The following is a 7904-nucleotide window of genomic DNA, read 5'->3' on the forward strand; positions in this document are numbered from 1 at the left end:
ATATGCATGTTTATATGTATATATGTTTGTATGTATGCATAGTACATATGTCTGTGAGAGTGCGTGCATATATGTGGTGCGTGTGAGACGATGTGTGTAGAGTTAGTGATATAATTATCCATATGCTGATACATATAATCGCATAGAGATACACTTGCGTCTAGGATCGAGCCTATTTGAATTATTATTGTCGGTGTCTGTGAATACGTAAGTATACACGTGGGTGTATATACGTCCGTTTGTTCATTTGTTTGTTTGTTTGTTTGTTTTTTTTTTTGTTGGTCTGTGTGTGGCAGTTTCAAAACAAAAAAAACAAAATCAGACGGTGTTAGTGGTGTGTCTGTGTGTGTGTAATAAATCTGTTTGTTCAATATTTTTATTTTATGAAGCACATTAAATATTAAAATTCTCATCGGAAACAGCCGAAGTATTAAGAAAAATAATACTCGTTTGATTTCAATTAAAATTTCAAATATATCTTAACAAAATTATTGAAACAATAAATCAGCATTTTTTTATTTTTCATTCAAGCTGTTTATTTTTTGTATCATTATGGTTTTTAATTAAATTTCAGTGTGAATTTCCATCGCTGTATTAACACTTTCCATTGTGTAGCTTTTTAATTCTATACCATGACCTGCACTGTATATCTTTCTGTACAAAACCTATTCCGTACAATCGCCATCCAATAATATATCAACACCCATATAACAAATATTTTTCACAATCACTTTGCATTATGATAGTACGACTAAAGGCTGTGTGGTGGCAGAATCGTTAGCACGCTGGACGAAATGCTTAACGGTATTTCGCTCGTCGCTACGTTCTGAGGTCGACTTTGCCTTTTATCCTTTCGGGGTCGATAAATTAAGTACCAGTTGTGTACTGGGGTTGATCTAATCGACTGCCCCCCCTCCCGCCAAATTTCAGGCCTTGTGCCTATAACAAAATAGGATTATTATAATACGACTGTAAGGCAACGAGCTGGCAGTACCGTTAGCACACCGGGCGAAATGCTTAGCAGTATTTCGTCTGCCGCTACGTTCTGAGTTCAAATTCCGCCGAGGTGAACTTTGCCTTTCATCCTATCGGGGTCGATAAATTAAGTACCAGTTATGCACTGAGGTCGATGTAATTGACTTAATCCGTTTGTCTGTCCTTGTTTGTCCCCTCTGTGTGTAGTCCCTTGTGGGCAGTAAAGAAATAAGAAACGTTAGCACACCGGCAAAATGCTTAGCGGTATTTCGTTTGTCTTTACATTCTGAGTTCAAATTCCGCCGAGGTCGACTTTGCCTTTCACCTTTCGGGGTTGATAAAATAAGTGCCAGTCGACTTAACCCACCTCCTCTGAAATTGCTGGTCCTGTGCCAACATTTGAAACGAATATTATAACACGACCTACACACTACGTATACTTCTCTGCACAAGTACCTACCCCCAATAATATAACACGAACAACACAATGATTTTGTAGTGAATGGATATAACAGAGTGTACAAGGAATGTACGTATCATCATATTACTCGTAAAGCCTTTTTCTACAAACTGTAGTGGTTGTTTAGAATTACTATATTAGAAGTAACATAGAAGAGAAGACTAAAATAGCCTCCATCAACTGAATTGCTCAGTATGAAAGCATTTGCGAACCTGGGCTAATGAAAGAGCTTCGACGTGGTCCATCAGTCGACAATAAATAATGCAACTCATAAAAATGCTTTTAAAATATCGAATGACATGCTGAATTCTGTAATCCTAGATCTACAGAATGATGGAATGCTCATGTCTAGAGCGTATTACTTGACTAATCTTCGCTGTACGGGATTATCTGGGTCTTAACAGCAACAATATGATTATGTTTTCGAAATATAAAAATACAATGATAATCTAATTTATACAACAGTCGAGTCGATACGATAATTCCAACCTGTCATATACTTTGATTGGTTAGTATAGATAGGCGTTATCGATAAACGTGGACATGACTGATACAACGTTGAGATGCTGTTCGTATTCTTTAACCAGATGATACAAGCGAAACTCGGTTGTAAAATCGCAAAAGAAACCGTTACATGCTATTGAGCAAGTGGCAAAGTGTAGATGATAATCAGATTGTCAGGTTCTAAAAATGTTAACGAGATTAAATGGCATTTAAATTATTAATGATATGTGCAAGCTGTAACTGTTGACCTACATAACTATACGTGTAGACATAATTCATACATTGTAAAATACGATTTTATAATATAATCTGGTGATGTTAATTTGTAGAGGTTAACCTTAGGTTAGAATAAATTACATGGTCAGAAATTTTAGACAAAGGAGCCATATATCTAAATATATCTATGAAATAAACGCAACTAATTAGTTTGCTTTTAAACGTGACAAGCTTCTTATACAATAGCTACAGACAAGAATACAGTGCATCAATGTTAATAATGGATTGTAGAATTTGATTAGAAAAATAACTGAGTTGTAATTTGCAAGTCGAGCTCTGATAACTATTTTATTGTATCTCATAGCTCATTAAATGTATACATTTCGGAGACAGATTGTTGTCGTAAAGACTATAATTTTTCAAACATTCAATACGAAGTTTTAGAGACGAAATGATTTCTTTTTATACTACGCTTCAATAACTTCGATATCTGATCGTTATCATTTGCTTTATTGCTAGATATACATGGAACTTGTGTGAATTCGAACTTGGACCCTTTATTTTCAAACTAAGCGTAGTGAATTTTAACCACTAGTGCGAATATAAATTTTCATGTCTAGGAGAACACTTAATTGTCCTAAAATATTTAATCTCGTAGAGTCTAACTTACCAACTTAACCACATGTATATTTTTCTTTTCTACTCTAGGCAAAAGGCCCATAATTTTGGGGGAGGGGACCAGTCGATTAGATCGACTCAGTACGCATCTGGTACTTAATTTATCGACTCCGAAAGGATAAAAGGCAAAGTCGACCTTGGCAGAATTTGAATTCAGAACGTAAAGAAACGAAATACAGCGAAGCATTGCGCCCGGCGTGCTAACGATTATGCCCGCTCGCCGCCTTCGCAATATATTTATTTAAGCATGTGTTTTGGGCAATGTTGAAAATTACAGGCTATGAAACCATAGGTACAGCCCTAAAAATATTTACAAGTTTGTCCTTCTGCTGTGAGTAATGTATCTAAATTTATTGTTAATGAGCATGGAAGCCTAATTACCAAAAATGATTTATAAGCACATTTTATTCTAATTACTTTAGAACTTAAACTAAGAGATTAGTTGGACAGCGGGCTTAAAAAATGTAAAATATCCAGATAATTTCACTAAAGGATAGCAAAAATGATTGTAAATTGTCAAGAGATATGGTGAAGCAGGTATATTTCTATTAACACGTACAGCGTATCATGTGATAAATTAGGAAATTAAAAATTCCATAATGCGGATGTTAAATGTGAGAGATATCCTGACTGTTATTCTCAAATATAATAACGAACATGATGCAGTATCTTATCATTAATGTTAATCTAGGTATCGCGTGTTGTATAATTAAAATCTAATTAATTTATGAAAGAGAGAAGAAGAAAATTAATAGTTATAAGTTATCGATAAAAGTTATGATCCAGCAATACCTTAGTTGTGATCGCTGAAACAAAGTAGCTAAAAACTTGTAAGAAACACAAATAATTCAAAACGCTGGAATAATAATGTTATGAAGAAGAAAGGAGAACATTTGTGCAAAAGCCTTCGTGAGGGAGACGAGAAATATCATCAGTTAATGAATAATCTATGATTATTGCGAAAGAAGAAACTAAATGGCAAAGTAAAATGAAGACCTAAAATTTAACAGCGGAGAGAGAAGGGCTGAAATATTGCACATAAACTGCATTACTCAAGCACATTCACATATCTACATATACAGATGCGCACATTATTACCAATGATTATAAACACGTGTGTAAAAAAAAGGCAAGATTAATCAAATACACACACACACACACATATACTCGTATTTTCCTAGTAATTTCATATAGGCATACCTATGCGTATATATAAGCACACGCATTTATATAGACATAAGGATATATGCATAGGTATACGCACATATTCCAACGTTTTGAAACATGAAATTCATCACAATATATTTCAACAATGCAGAAATTGTATTCATCGTAGTACCATTAAAATCAATAGATTTTTGCCAATGAGTTACAAGTTTGATTATTCCGGTAACATTAAAATCTGGAGTTCTGGAGCTGATGAACTATTTGAAGGTAATTTCGGCATCGGTTTGATTTTTGAACTCCTTCTCTCGCAGGAAACTATCAAATTGCTTGAAAAAGTGGTAGTTGGTAAGAGAAAGGTGTGAGGAATAAGCTGGGCGGGGTAAAACTTCGTAGCCAAGTTCTCTCAACTCCTGGAGTGTCATTAGTGAAACGTTCGGTCGAGTATTATCATGAAGCATGATTGGCCCTGTTCTGTCGTCCAGTATGGGACGGAAGAGTAGCAGTTTTTCGTTCATTTTGGCAATTTCATGGCAATATATTTCTGCAGTAATGGATTTTCCGGATTTTATGAAGTTATAGAGGATGAGTCCAGCAGTACACCACCAAACAGTTACCATAACCTTCTTTTTAAAGAGCTCACCTCCATTTTGGTCCAACCACTGTGAAGAACGTTCTTTTTCATCATAAGTTACAATATGGTCGAGAAATGGATCAGTCTGGCTACAGAGAAGCAGCGACGATCAAATTTCATATCTGCGCATTTTCCGATTTTCATTCAAATCGTGAGGTACCCATTTGTCGAGCTTTCTTTGATTTTCCGATCGCATGCAAATGGTTGCAGGCAGTTTTCTGGCTAACATGAAGTTCTTCTGCTAGTTCGCGAGTGGTTTTACGTGGATCTTTCTCGATGATGGTCTTTAATTGACTGCCATCGATGACAGAAGAGCATTCACTACGCTCACAATCTTCAAGGCTCCACTGCGAAATCATTTAAACTATTTTCCTCGCCAAACGTTTCGTAGATGTCGCAAGCAGTTTCAGCTGCTTTACGTCCTTTTTTGAAGTTGAATAGCAAAATTCTTTCAGTTTCCATCTACCAAATCCTCTTGCAAGGCTTTTGACAAACACAAATATATACAGAGAGAAAGGGGGAGAGTGAGATAACACATAATCAGGATTTGGATCAGAAATATTATTTAGCGCTTTCGTTCTTTTGAGGGAATTATCACCGATACTGGATCGCCTCAAAAGGACGAAAGTGGTAAACATATGGTTATTATCCAAATCTTGACTACCTCCTTTTCTTCATGCGTAAGGAGCTTCGTCATGGAAGATCTGTAGAGCTCGTCGAGGAACAAAATCCTATCGAAACTGCTGAGGAACTAGCAAAGAGGCTTGGATTTGGTCATTCACTCAGTCATTCAAGTCAACGCTAGAAGAAAAATAACCACCTTGGTTTCAAGACGAAAGGTGTTCTTCCGTCAGGATAATGCTAGGATGACATTCCAAAGGCTTGAGCAGTTTCGATGGGAAACGATGCCCCACCCACCGCAGTCTTCAAAATCATTTGGACGGAAAAAATATGAATTCTGTAGACGAGGTCAGAACGGTACTGGAGGAGTATTTTTCGTCACGGACAAACGAATTTTGGAAGAGGGGGCCTTGCAAGTCTACCAGATAGATGGATGAGCATTATATAAAAATGAAGGAGAATATATTTTAGATTTATAAAGAACTTTGTTTATCTTAATTTTCAAATATAAAAGAAGTATTTAAAAACCGCATTATTTATGGGCTGACCCAATATAATTCCCTTTTAACACAGTATAAGATGCAAAACCTAAGCAAAATGGGACATACACGCGGACATGAACGACCGTAGTTCCTTGGGCGAATGTCTTCTACTACAGGCCAGACCGGCGAAAGTGGATCTGGTAAACGGAAACTGAAAGAATCCCGTCGTATACATATATATGTGTGTGTGTCTTTTGTGTTTGTCCACCACCAACGCTTGGCAACCGATGTTGATTTGTTGACGTAACCATCATCTGGCGCTTTAGCAAGAAAAAAAGAGAACAATGGAATAAGTACACGCCTTACAAATATGTACTGGGACCTATTTGTTTGACTGAACCCTTCAAGGTTACAATGCGTGGTACAGTGTGGTGTGTGCAGTCGCATTTGTGAAGTCAGTCGTAGAAGACGTTGAGAAGACATATTAGTTTGTTACATGTTTGTTACTCATTTAGTTTCTGTAGTGTTGTAACACTGTTACAGTGTATCTATATTTAAACTCAATGATTTAAGAAAGGTGGTGCTCCAGCATGGCCGCAGTCCAGTGACTAAAACACTTAAAAGACAATAGATAAAATCTGTACTAAGCATCGCTGAGCTGTGTAGCATGGCAGGGAATGAGTCAATATTTACGAAAGAAAGGCAGCTGGAGAGTCTCTTTAATTTTTATAGCCCAAAGAAAACGTCTGACATGAAATTATACGATATGACATGAGATGTAATTAATATAACATATAGAAACTTAGTTTCCATTCAAATTATTTATCACATGAATTTCTTTAATGATAGTGAAGTTGGAGTATACACACAAACAAACACACACACAAGCTTATATATACATATATATATATATATATATATATATATATATATATATATATATGTATGTATGTGTGTGTGTGTGTGTGTGTGTGTGTGTGTGTGTATGCATATACATATATATATATTATTTAACACAAATACTATGTTACAGAATAATAAATTGTACTCTACAAAATCTATTAAGCAATCCGTCAGTTTAATGTAGAAGTGGATTTATTATAACTTATAAAATCAAATATTAATATATTAATATATATATATATATACATATATATATATATATTATTGTTTAACAAGAATAATGTGTTAAAGAAGATGAATGATGAATTTGTACGCTACAAAAGCTATTAAGTGACCCTTCAGTTTAATGTAAAATTGTTTTTATGGCTTCACATAAGATCGAACATTAATGTGCATTAGTGTGTGTGTGTGTGTGTGTATACATACATTTATTAACACGTATATACAGGTAAATATATGTGCATACATAACTACACTCACATAGCCACACACACAAACACACAAATACAAACTCATACATAGACTCTCACGTAAGTTCTCCGCGCAAAGTTTTGCAAAATAGTGTTATAGCATTTTCATTGAGTGAAAAAGTCGTTCAAATATCCACCACCCCACCCCCGCCCCGCTTTCTTACAGTAATCAAAGACTCCATCACAGGTGATCCATTTCTGACATCGTTGAATCCAACCCCCGAATCCACATGCAGATATGCACTTTTGTATCCATTTCTTCTCACTCCAGTTACCCCGCATCTTCGTCATCAACTCTTTCTCCCCGAAGGCCAAGAGGCAAATCAGAGGATTCCACATCCGGGAAATATGGTGAAAAGGAATCACTGACCAATCTTTTTTTTTTTTTAATATCGATCGTTCTCAAATTCTTCTTCCATCTTTCCTTCGCTTCTCTATTTTTCTGAGTATTTCTGAGTGTTCGGAAAACACGTGTTCTGAAAACACAAACCGTAAGAAATTTCGCCATATTGGAAATTTTGCCATATTAGAAAACACGTTGCATGGACAATGATAAAGCGTATTATATTCTTTTTAATTCTCTCAGTCATTTGACTTCCACCATTCTGGAGCACCGCCTTTAATCGAACAAATCGATCCCAGGACTTATTCTACTGGTTTCTTTTGTCGAAGCGCTAAGTTACGGGGACGTAAATACACCAACATCGCTTGTCAAGCTATGGTGAGGGAGTGACAAACAAACCCATAAACACACACACACACACACACATATATATATATATATATATATATATATA

The sequence above is a fragment of the Octopus bimaculoides genome, chromosome 5 (assembly GCF_001194135.2).
Source record: "Octopus bimaculoides isolate UCB-OBI-ISO-001 chromosome 5, ASM119413v2, whole genome shotgun sequence".
Classification (NCBI taxonomy): domain Eukaryota; kingdom Metazoa; phylum Mollusca; class Cephalopoda; order Octopoda; family Octopodidae; genus Octopus; species Octopus bimaculoides.